The sequence below is a fragment of the Myotis daubentonii genome, chromosome 15 (assembly GCF_963259705.1).
Source record: "Myotis daubentonii chromosome 15, mMyoDau2.1, whole genome shotgun sequence".
In the NCBI taxonomy this organism is placed as follows: domain Eukaryota; kingdom Metazoa; phylum Chordata; class Mammalia; order Chiroptera; family Vespertilionidae; genus Myotis; species Myotis daubentonii.
The window spans coordinates 1,789,521-1,801,280 of record NC_081854.1 but is presented as its reverse complement, the minus strand read 5'-3'; the positions used below and the strand labels follow the sequence as shown (position 1 = coordinate 1,801,280).

The 11,760-nt window shown below is 51.3% G+C and overlaps 1 protein-coding gene across 1 annotated transcript in view; it reads right to left on the bottom strand.

The window, feature by feature from the left end:
• The window catches only part of LOC132216037 (popy Class I histocompatibility antigen, A-1 alpha chain-like), a 296,300-nt gene that overhangs the window by 165,786 nt on the left and 118,754 nt on the right, over window positions 1-11,760 (bottom strand). The window lies entirely within an intron of this gene.

Here is an 11,760-nt window from a genome sequence, read left to right as displayed (position 1 = left end):
TGTGTTTTCTGATGTGCTTAGGCAACCCTTGTGAAAGGGTCGTTCGACTCCCAAAGGGGTCGCGACCCACAGGTTGAGAACCGCTGCCTTGAGGACCTATACGATGTGTGTTTATAAATCACGATTTGCCCCCTGCAGCTTCTCCCCTGCCCTGTCCTTGGCCAGATGATCTGTGATCATTTACAACCATCCCGTTGTCGCCATCACAGTCGCCAAGCCTGGGAGTCCGGAAGAGGGGATGCAGTACCCGTCACACAGGAATAACACCTTTCACGGTCTCATACCTCCGTTCCGGGCTCACAGCTCTCGGTGAAAATTGTGTGGATTGGTATTGCTCATTAGTATTGTTCCTACTCCCCTGGCCACGGTACACCCTAACTCCTCAGTCAGCGTCAACCATAAGATGTGCGTTGTTGTGTTAATAGCATCTTCCGGGAGAGGAAAACACGGGCACACACACAAGCAGGACTGCATTGCCCAGCCCGCGTGGCTCAGTGTAGAGCATCAACCTATGAACCAGGAGGTCAGGATTCGATTCCCGGTCAGGACACATGCTGAAATCAATAAAAAATACATTTTTAAAAAACCAACAGGACTGTAGGTGCATGGAATAGCAAGATATGTCTGTCTCGCCTTCAGAAAGGTAAATGCCTCTGAGAACAGAGGGACAGGTACAGCCCTAGGCCCTGGCATCCAAGGATCTTGGGTTCGACTCCTGGCCAAGGGCATGCACCTGAGTTGCAGGTTGGATCCCCGGCCCTGGTTGGGGCACATGTGGGAGGCAACCAATTGATGTGTCTCTCCCACAGTGATGTTTCTCTGTCTCTCTCTCTGCCCCTTCCCACCCCCCCACCTTCCGCTCTCTCTAAAAAATCAATGGAAAAGCCCTAGCTGGTATGGCTCAGTGGATAGAGCGTCCGGAGCCTGCAGACTGAAGGGTCCCGGGTTCAATTCCGGTCAAGGGCACATGCCCGGATTGTGGGCTTGATCCTCAGTAGGGGCATGCAGGAGGAAGCCGATCCATGATTCTCTCTCATCATTGATGTTTCTAGCTGTCTCTCTCCCTTTTTCTCTGAAATCAATAAATACATATTTTTTTAAAAAAAAATCAATGGTGCCCTGATCGGTTTGGCTCGGTGGATAGAGCGTCGGCCTGCGGACTCAAGGGTCCCAGGTTCGATTCCGGTCAAGGGCATGTACCTTGGTTGCGGGCACATCCCCAGTGGGAGGTGTGCAGGAGGCAGCTGGTCAGTGTTTCTCTCTCATTGATGTTTCTAACTCTCTATCCCTCTCCCTTCCTCTCTGTAAAAAATCAATAAAATATATTAAAAAAAAATCAATGGAAAAAATATCCTTAAGTGAGGATTAACAACAACAAAATAATAATAATATCCACTCGAGTGTGGCCAGCTGGGCACTGCTGGTCTCTGCAGTCACGTTCTCCCATCGCGTCCTCGCAGGAACAGGTGCTGCACATGGTGATGCACACGTGTGCACACGTACACACACACGTACACACACACACACACACACACACACGAGTACTCTTGCCTCAGCCCGCCCAGGCGGTGTAACAGCATCCCACTCACCCGTGGCTTATGAACCGCGGAGGTTTACTGCTCTCCGTTCTGGAGGCTGGAAGTCCTGGGTCAGGGTTCTGGCGCCTGTGGGGGCCCCTGCCTGGTTCGTGGCCGGCTTCTGGGGCAGGGGCCAGGGCTTCCCCTGGGGTGTTTTATAAGGACACCAGCCCATTCACGAAGGCTCCACCCTCAGGACCCGCCACCTTCCCAGAGGCCCCATCACCTAACGCAGCGGTTCTCAACCTGTGGGTCACAACCCCTTTGGCGGTCGAAGGACCCTTTCACAGGGGTCGCCTAAATACATCCTGCATATCAGATATTTACATGACGATTCATAACAGTAGCAACATGACAGTGATGAAGTAGCAACGAAAATAATTTTACGGTTGGGTCACCACATGAGGAGCTGTATTTAAAGGGCCAGAAGGTTGAGAACCACTGACCTAACGCCATCACCTAGAGCATTAGGATTTCAACATGAATTTGAGGGGGGCAGGGGTGGGACATGCCCTGGCTGGGTAGCTCAGCTGGTTAGAGCATCATCCTGATACGCCAAGGTTGTGGGTTCGATCCATGGGACATAAGATAGGTCGGGTTGCTGGTTCCTTGGCGCACATCCAAGAAGCAACCAATGAATGCATAAATAAGTGGAACAACAAATCAATCTCTCTCTCTCTCTCTCTCTCTCTCTCTCTCTCTCTCAAATAAATAAATAAATAAATAGCCCTGGCTGGTGTTGCTCAGTGGATAGAGCATCGGCCTGTAGACTGAAGGGTCCCAAGGTTTGATTCTGGCCAAGGGCACATGCCAGGTTGTGGGCTCCATCCCCCCCAGTGTGGGACGTGCAGGAGGCAGCCAATCAATAATTCTCATCATTGATGTTTCTATCTCTCCCTTCTCTGAAATCAACTAAATATATATATATATAAATAAAATAAATAAATTTTAATGAATGTGGTGGGAACATAAACATTCAGATCAAAGCAACTCCCTTAGGAAAAAAGAAAACATAAACTATTTTTTAAAATCCTCACCAGAGGATATGATTTTTTTATTTATTTATTTATTTATTTTTAGAGACAGGGGAAGAGAGAGAGAGAAACATGGATCGGTTGCCTCCCGTATGTGCCCTGGCTGGGGATTGAACCCACAACCTAATTATGTGCCCTTGACGGGTAATCAGACTTCCAACCCTTCCGTGCTCTGACGGACGCTCTAACCATTCAGGACCACGGGTCAGGGGCCTAACCTTCTTTATCGGTGAAACGTTAGAATGCTTTTCTAACGACATCTGTTAAAGAATAAAAATCCAAAAGAAAAGGAATAAAAATCCCCCCCAAAAAATATAAAAATAAAAAAGACAATAAAAAAAAGAATAAAAATCCCCAAATGGGACTTCGCTATTGACTGCACTTGTCCCCTAAAAAACTCCTGACACCCAAGGAGAGGAGGGGATTACCCAAAACAAAGCAAAATGAAATAGACAAACAACAAAACCCTGGCAGACCTCCTTAAGGACCAACGTAATCCGCTTTAACTTAATGTTAAAAATACATCATGACCCCATTCACCCAAGCCGGCTGCACTCCAGGCGAAAGCCGCTCGGGGATCACAGAATGTTATGGGAACATTAACGAGCTGGTTAAGTGGTGTCTCCCGGAGCCAATAAACTACAACCTGCAGCCCTGAGGGCGGCGGGCAACTGCTCTGGGAGCTATGAAAACTGCAGCCTGGATGCCTGGTGCCTGTGAGGGGCCTGGGGCCTGGGAGCTATGAAAACTACAGCCTTACCCTGACCCAGTGGTCCTCAACCTTCTGGGCCTTTAAATACAGTTTCTCGTGTTGTGACCCCCAACCATAAAATTATTTTCGTTGCTACTTCATCACTGTCATGTTGCGACGGTGATGAATCGTCATGTAAATATCTGATCTGCAGGATGGTCTTAGGCGACCCCTGTGAAAGGGTCGTTCGACCGCCAAAGGGGTCGCGACCCCTGGGTTGGGAACTGACCCCTAGGTTGGGAACCGCTGCCCTAACCAGTGTGGCTCAGCGGATAGAGCATCAGCCTGCAGACTCAAGGGTCCCAGGTTCGATTCCGGTCGAGGGCATGTACTTTGGTTGCGGGCACATCCCCGGTAGGGGGTGTGCAGGAGGCAGCTGATCGATGTTTCTAACTCTCTTTCCCAGGGGTCCTCAAACTTTTTAAACAGGGGGCCAGTTCACTGTCCCTCAGACCGTTGGAGGGCCGGACTATAGTTTAAAAAAAAACTATGAACAAATTCCTATGCACACTGCACATATCTTATTTTGAAGTAAAAAAACAAAACGGGAACAAATACAATATTTGTATTTGCATGTGGCCCGCGGGCCGTAGTTTGAGGACCCCTGCTCTATCCCTTTCCCTTCCTCTCTGTAAAAAAATCAATAAAAAATATATTTAAAAAATTAAAAAAAAACTGCAGCCTGGATGCCTGGTGCCTGTAAGGGGCCTGGGACGCTTCCCTCTCGTTGCCGTTGCCCGAGGGGCTCGGTTTTAAAATCCTGATATTACGACCCGACATGAGATGGGTTGGGTTGCTGGTTCCACGGTGCACCTCACATCTCCCTGGCCCCTGGCTCCTCAGAGGGGAGGTGAAGGGCAGAGGGCCCGCTGGGAGTCTCTCTCTATGGAAATATCTCTATCTATCTCTCTATCTCTATCTCTATCTCTGTGTCTCTATCTCTAGGTCTCTATCTACTACTACATCTCTCTGTTTGTCTCTCTGTTTATCTCTCTACCTTTATCTCTGCATCTATCCCTACCTCTATGTTTATCTCTGTGTATATGTCTGTATCTCTCTCTCTATGTCTATATCTAGGTTTAATCTAGCACTCTTTTTTTTTTTTTTTTTTAATTCTAACCCGAGGACTGTAGCGGTCAAGCGGAATGAAGTGAACTGGAAGAGGACATTCTGCCGGGAAAAGGCGGGGGCCTGCAAGCGGGCCGCGTCAGAACCAAGTCTTGCACGCCAGACTTATTGTTCAGAGGCAGGACTTTCCTTGAGGTGATAAATAGCCCACGAGGGCATGGAAAGTTCAGGGGAGGGCGCACTGCTGCAGGTGGGAAGGGTCTTTGTATAACATAGGAAATTAATAGTGCAGCCGAAACCGGTGTGGCTCAGTGGATAGAGCGTGGGCCTGCGGACTGAGGGGTCCCAGGTTCGATTCCGGTCAAGGGCATGTGCCTGGGTTGCGGGCACGTCCCCAGCGGGGTGTGTGCAGGAGGCAGCTGATCGATGTTTCTCTCTCATCGATGTTTCTAACTCTCTCTCTCTCCCTTCCTCTCTGTAAAAAATCAATAAAATACATTTTTTAAAAAATAGTGTAATGTATAACTTAGCTCTGATGATCTCATAAGCATGCCTGTTAGTCACTGTCACTTGCTGTACTCCATTGTCATTTGCTGGACTCCCCAGATAAAAGCCGTGAGGGCTTTGGGGGCATTGCTACACGCCTGAGCGAGCGGTAGCCCTCTGCTTCTCCAAACTCATCCTGCACGCCGAGCTCACCTCAGCGTCACCGTTCCCAAACAACATCAACAAGGACATTTTTCCATTGATTTTTTTTTTTTTTTAGTAAGAGTGGAAGAGAGAGGGAAAGACAGAAACATCGATGTGAGAGAAACACATCGATTGGTGGCCTTCTGCATGCACCTGACCAGGGCTCAGGCCGGGGAGGGGCCTGCAACCGAGGTACGTGCCCTTGACCGGAATCGAACCCGAGACCCTTCGGTCCGCAGGCCGGCGCTCTATCCACTGAGCCACACCGGCCAGGGCACGTTTTGGGGTAGGCCAGGGCGGAGCTGCCGCTGCCCAGTGCTCCCCTGGCTCGAAGTCTGGTGTTGACCCTAAGAGTTCAGGAGAAACTAGAAGGTTCCCCCTGGCTGGTGTGGCTCAGTGGATAGAGCGTCAGTCTGCAGTCTGAAGGGTCCTGGGTTCCATTTGGTCAAGGGCACATGCCCGGGTTGCGGGCTCAATCCCCAGTTGGGGGCGTGCAGGAGGCAGCCGATCCATGATTCCCTCTCATCATGGATGTTTCTCTCTCTCTCTCTCTCTCTCTCTCTCTCTCCCCCTTCCTCTCTGAAATCAATAAAGGTATTTTTATAAAAAAAAAAAAAAAGTAAAATGTTCCTGCTCTAGAGGGAGCCAGCATTGAGTCTTTGCCCCCCCCGAGGGCTTCCGATCTCTTATTTTTCTGCGGGTGAGAGTCTTGGGGAGGGTTTTGGCGGGATATCCACCAGCTTTCCCTGCGTGTTTAATACGCTGATGCGTCACAGTGAGCGTGAGGGGAGTGTGGGTTGTTCTCATGGGCCTGCCTCACTGCTTTGCTTTCATCTTGGGCCTGCCTGGCTTTCACAGCGTTTTTTATTTTTTTTTAATATATTTTATTGATTTTTTACAGAGAGGAAGGGAGAGGGAGAGAGAGTTAGAAACATCGATGAGAGAGACACATCGATCAGCTGCCTCCTGCACACCCCCCACTGGGGATGTGCCCGCAACCAAGGTACAGGCCCTTGACCGGAATCGAACCCGGGACCCTGGAGTCCGCAGGCCGACGCTCTATCCACTGAGCCACACCGGTCAGGGCTTCACAGAGTGTTTGTTACTTGCTCCCCAACCGCACCTGTCCTTGGGTTGAGCTGCCGCCGGTGACATGAACGGGGTCTCTGTTCTCTGCCCACCAGGCCAGCGGGACTTACGCTGCGTGTCCCGGGCCAGGGCGGAGGGCGTAAAGCACTCGCCCTCAGTGTCCTTGGTCGGGGGAGACGCGGCCTGGATTCACCGACCCGGAGGGCTGGGAGTTGCTCAAACTGTCTGGCCTTGTTTAACTATCTTGTCTCCGTTTCCTCCTCCCACTGGCCCACCGGTTTCCTAGCTGTTCACTCTCCTGCCCCAGGATTCTCTCCTGATGAAAGAAGCGAAACGTCATTGCCCTGGCCGGTTTCCCTCAGTGGACAGAGCGCCGGCCTGCCGACCGAAGGGCTCCGGGTTCGATTCCAGTCAAGGGCATGAACCGTGGTTGCAGGCTCCTGCCCGGCCCCGGACCCCGGACGGGGCACATGCAGGAGGCAACCGATTGATGCGTTTCTATCACATGGTTATTTCTCTCTGTCTTTCCCTCTCTCTGCAAATCAATGGGAAAGTACCCTCAGGTGAGGATTTAAAAAGAAAGAGGAAGGAAGGAAGGAAGGAAGGAAGGAAGGAAGGAAGGAAGGAAGGGAGGGAGGGAGGGAGGGAGGGAGGGAGGAAGGGAGGGAGGGAGGGAGGGAGGGAGGGAGGGAGGGAGGGAGGGAGGAAGGAAGGAAGGAAGGGAGGGAGGGAGGGAGGAAGGAAGGAAGGGAGGAAGGAAGGAAGGAAGGGAGGGAGGGAGGGAGGGAGGAAGGGAGGGAGGGAGGGAGGGAGGAAGGAAGGGAGGGAGGAAGGAAGGAAGGAAGGGAGGGAGGGAGGGAGGGAGGAAGGAAGGAAGGGAGGAAGGAAGGAAGGAAGGAAGGGAGGGAGGGAGGGAGGAAGGAAGGAAGGGAGGAAGGAAGGAAGGAAGGGAGGGAGGGAGGGAGGGAGGGAGGGAGGGAGGAAGAAAGGGAGGGAGGGAGGGAGGGAGGAAGGAAGGAAGGAAGGAAGGAAGGAAGGGAGGAAGGAAGTCAACATCCTACATAATAAAAGCCTAATATGCTAAGTGTCCTCCTGTTCGACCGTTCAACCAGTCGCTATGATGTGCACTGACCACCAGGGGGCAGACGCTCCGACCCGCAGGTTAGCTTGCTGCTGGGGTCCAGCCCATCAGGACTGGGCGAGGCTGGTCGGACACGCCCTGGAGCCCTCCCCATCCCTCCCCGGCCCTGACCGTGCATCGGCGGGGTCCCTCAGACTGGTCTGCGCCCCCTCGCAATCCAGGACCCCTGGGGGATGTCGGAGAGCGGTTTCAGCAGATCCTCGCGCACCGGGCCTCTGGTTATTTATAAAGCGTAGTCGATCCTCATCGTAGTTGGAATCCATATCTGCGAATTCACCTGCCCCCTAAGATGTGTGTTCCCCCCAAATCAGTCCCCGTGAGGAACGCACCCGGACCTGTGGGATACCAAGCCTTGTCTGACTCCTTCCGGCCGCGGGCCCTGCTCAGTCAGGGTCCCTGTGTCCAGGGACCAGGGTACCCAGCCAGGGGGGGGGCGGGGGGAGGCCCAGGGTCCCCCAGAGCCAGACGAGGCCCCACTGCTGCCAGTGGCCACCAAACCTGGGTCTGGCCACCTGGGCCGCTCTGGCTGTGTCACCCGGGGGCAGGGGGGCGGGGGGGGGGGGGCAGGTGCGCCAAACTCTCTGAACTCTCCTCTCTGAGCCGCTCCTCCGGCTGCAAACGGGCTGACTGAGGCTTTTGATCTGTGGCAGCCCATCATTAAGCAATTCATTTGCAATTTAATTATTTATTCTTAAGTGTTTCCTGAGGCCCAGAGAAGATGACTCAGGCTCAAACCCAGCCCCCGCCCCCAGCCCTCCCTGTGGGACAGGCCAGCCATTCCTTCCAGGAGCGTCCCCACCCCCACCCCCACCCCACACTCCCCACACCCCCGCATGCATTTCATTCACCTGCTCATCCATCATCTGTTCTTCCAGTGAACATTCCGGAGCCTCCAGATGCCTGGGCTGGAGACCCAGAGACGACCCAGGTCCCCGCCCCGCCCCGCAGCCCCACACACAGCGAAAGGTTAATTATTATTTTGGGTAATAATTACAGCGGGCTGCGAGGCACTGGCTGGCTCGGGTAGGGCATGAGCTGCCAAAGGAACCCTCGCCCTGGGGCCTGGGAAGAGGGGTGAGAGCCACCTTCCCTTAGTCCTATTTACTCCGCGGTCCCCCTCCCCACCTCCCCTGGGAGCTGGCAAGGCCTGGGTCTCTGTTGTTGAGTTGTTGACGGGACGAGGGGCGAGGGGAGGGGGGGGAAGACACATAAAATCAATAGTCCAGGCAGGAGATGGAGAGAGAAGGGGCACCGGGGGAGCTCCGATGAGGCGCCTCGTCCAGGTTTATTGGGGTGGGAGTGGTCTGGGAAGGCTTCATGGGGGAGGTGGCGTTTGCACTGTGGGGGATGTGCGGTGTTTGCCGGTGGAGAAGAGGAGGGAGGGCATCCAGGGAGCCAGCCCTTCATTCCACTGCTCGCCGGTGTTGATGGTGCACTGGGAGCTGGGAGAGCGTGTTGGTGTGTAAAGATTGCACACACGGGCAGGCGAGGTGCTGTCAGGGAACGGCTGTGCCATGTGCGGGGCCCAGGGCAGAGTGAAAAAGTGCACAGCCCCCATGTTTTTAAAAGAGTGTTAAGTATCTCAGGATGGCCCGGCCGTGGAGCTCAGCCATTGAACATGGACCCATGAACCAAGAGGTCATCAGTTTGATTCCTGGTCACGGCATATGCCCAGGTTGCAGGCTCAATCCCTGGTAGGCATGTTTCTATTTCTCTATCCCTCTCCCTCTCTCTCTCTCTAAAGAAAAAAATCAATTAAAAACATATTAAGAAAAAAAGAATTTCAGGATGGCCCGGCCGGCATGGCTCAGTGGTTGAGCGTTGACCTATGAACCAGGAGGTCACAGTTCCATCCTTGGTCAGGGCACAGGCCCAGGTTGCAGGCTCGATCCCCAGTGTGGGGCGTGCAGGAGGTAGCCGATCAAAGATTCTCTCTCATCATGGATGCTCCCATCTCTCTCTCCCTCTCCCTTTGAAGCATGGTGGCAACCATGCTTGGGTGGGAATTGCTGTTTAATATTTTAACCCTGCTGATCTGGCTTCTGTAATTATCTGCTTGCTAAAATAATAGAAATGTTGCCCTGACCGGATTGGCTCAGTGGATCGAGCATCATCCTGCGGACTGAAGGGTCCCAGGTTCGATTCCAGTCAAGGGCATGTACCTTGGTTGCAGGCACATCTCCAATAGGGGGTGTGCAGGAGGCAGCTGATCAATGTTTCTAACTCTCTATCCCTCTCCCTTCTTCTCTGTAAAAAAAAATCAATAAAATATATTAAAAATAAATAAAAATAAAATAATAGAAAAGTTATCTTGATTTTCTGAACTTATATAGGTCACCCCATTCGACTGAACACTCCACTGATTGTGGTATGAATACCCCCATTGATAGTGATCTTACTGGTCTTTCAAAAACACATTCCTCTGCACCTGGAGACCAGGACAGCACAATTACTCTAAATGGCCCAGCGGCTCCAGATAATGTGTTTCCGTGGACTCAGTGGTCCCCGAAGTATGGTAGCAATCATCTCAGGTAGAAAACTGCAGTTTAACTTTAACCCTGCTGTTTGGCTTCTGTACTTACTTGCTTTGTTTAACAATAGAAAAGTTACTTTGATTTTCGGAACTTATGTGTGCTATCCCAATCGATTGAATGCTCCGTCGTTGGTGGTTTGAATAGCCCATGGATTGTGATCTTACTGGTCATCGAAGCACATCCTTCTGTACCTGGGAACCAGGACAGCACAATTAGCCTCAATGGCCTCCGTGGCCACGGATAATGCGTTCTGGTTGACTCAGTGGTCCCAAGTCCAGGACAGCACAATTATTCTAAATGGCCTCAGTGGCTCCAGATAATGTGTTTCCTTTGATTCAGTGATCCGGAGACCCAAAACTATAATTTAACTAACTCGCTCAGTTCCGCTTCTGTAACTGCTTTGTGCACACCAGGTTCCTCATTCCAAACCCAAAGATGTCATCGATACCTTTGTAATCTTTGCCTATATAAGCCGGCTGCTGCCACCATTTCGGGACTGGGAGACTTGGAGCCATAACTCCCTCTCGGTCGCCGGCTTATTAATTAAATGACTCATTCATCTGGCCTTGCGTCCTGATTATTTACTCGCGGGGTACATTACAACAGTCCCAAGACCCGATGGCTCCAGATAACATGTTTCCGCTGACTCAGTGGTCCCAGGACCCGAAACTATAATTAATCTTTGTAAGACAACTAACTTGCTCAATCTAAGCTTCTGTAACAAACTGCTTTTTGCAAACCAGGTTCCTCATTCCAAACCCCGAGAGGTAATCAATGCCTTTGTGCTGTTTGCCTATATCGGTCTGATGTTTCGGCCAAGGGGGCACTGCGACATTTGGAGAGCAACTGCCCCCTCCTAGTCCCGGCTTTGAAATAAATGTGGCTCCTTCTGAAGTATGGTAGCAATCATCTCAGGTAGAAACTATAGTTTAACTCTGATGTTTAGCTTCTGTACTTATTTGCTTTAACAATAGGAAAGTTATTTTGATTTTCTGAATTATATAAATCATCCCAATCGATTGAATACCCTATTGATTGTAATGTGAATACCCCATTGGTTGTGGTCATACTGGTTATCGAAGCACATTCTTCTGCACCTGAGACCAGGACAGCACAATTATCCTAAATTGCCTCGATGGCTCTAGATAATGTGTTCCTGTCAACTCAGTGGTCTCAAGGCCCGATGGCTCCAGATAATGTGTTTCCGTTGATTCAGTGATCGGAGACCGAAAACTATAATTAACATGCTCAAGTCTGCTTCTGTAAACTGCTTTGTGCAAACCGGGGTCCTCATTCCAAACCCTGGGATGTAATCAATACCTTTGTGATCTTTGCCTATAAAACTCTGATGTTGGGGCTGGGGAGGGTGTGCTAGGGTGAGGGACTGCGGCATGGAAGGGTTACGGAATGTGGGAGGAGGAGGGACTGCGGCCTGGAAAAGGTTACCGACTGTATTAGGGTCAGGAACCGTGACAGAGAAAAATTGCTAGATTGTCTTAGAAAAACAATATGTTATGATATGCTCCAGCCAGGTGTGACTCCGTTTACCTCCCCTTTGCGCTTATGAACTTTCTGTGAACTTCTAAGCAACAGCTAATGAAATGCTTTGTATTTTTTTTTTTTTAACACTGTTTTGCTATAAAGGATCATACTGCACCCTTGGTCTCGGCCACATGCTCCGAAGCTCCCAGAGGGGGAGATAGGCGCTGTGGTCAGCTGGCCAGCTGAATAAAGGCTCTTAAATTTAAATTCTGAGTCGGTGGTCTATCTCGCTGAGCCAACCCATAACAGAGGGCACTGCGAGATTTGGGAGAGCGAAATGCCCCCTCGTAGTCCAGGATTTGCAATAAATGTGACTCTTTAATTCGACTTCTTG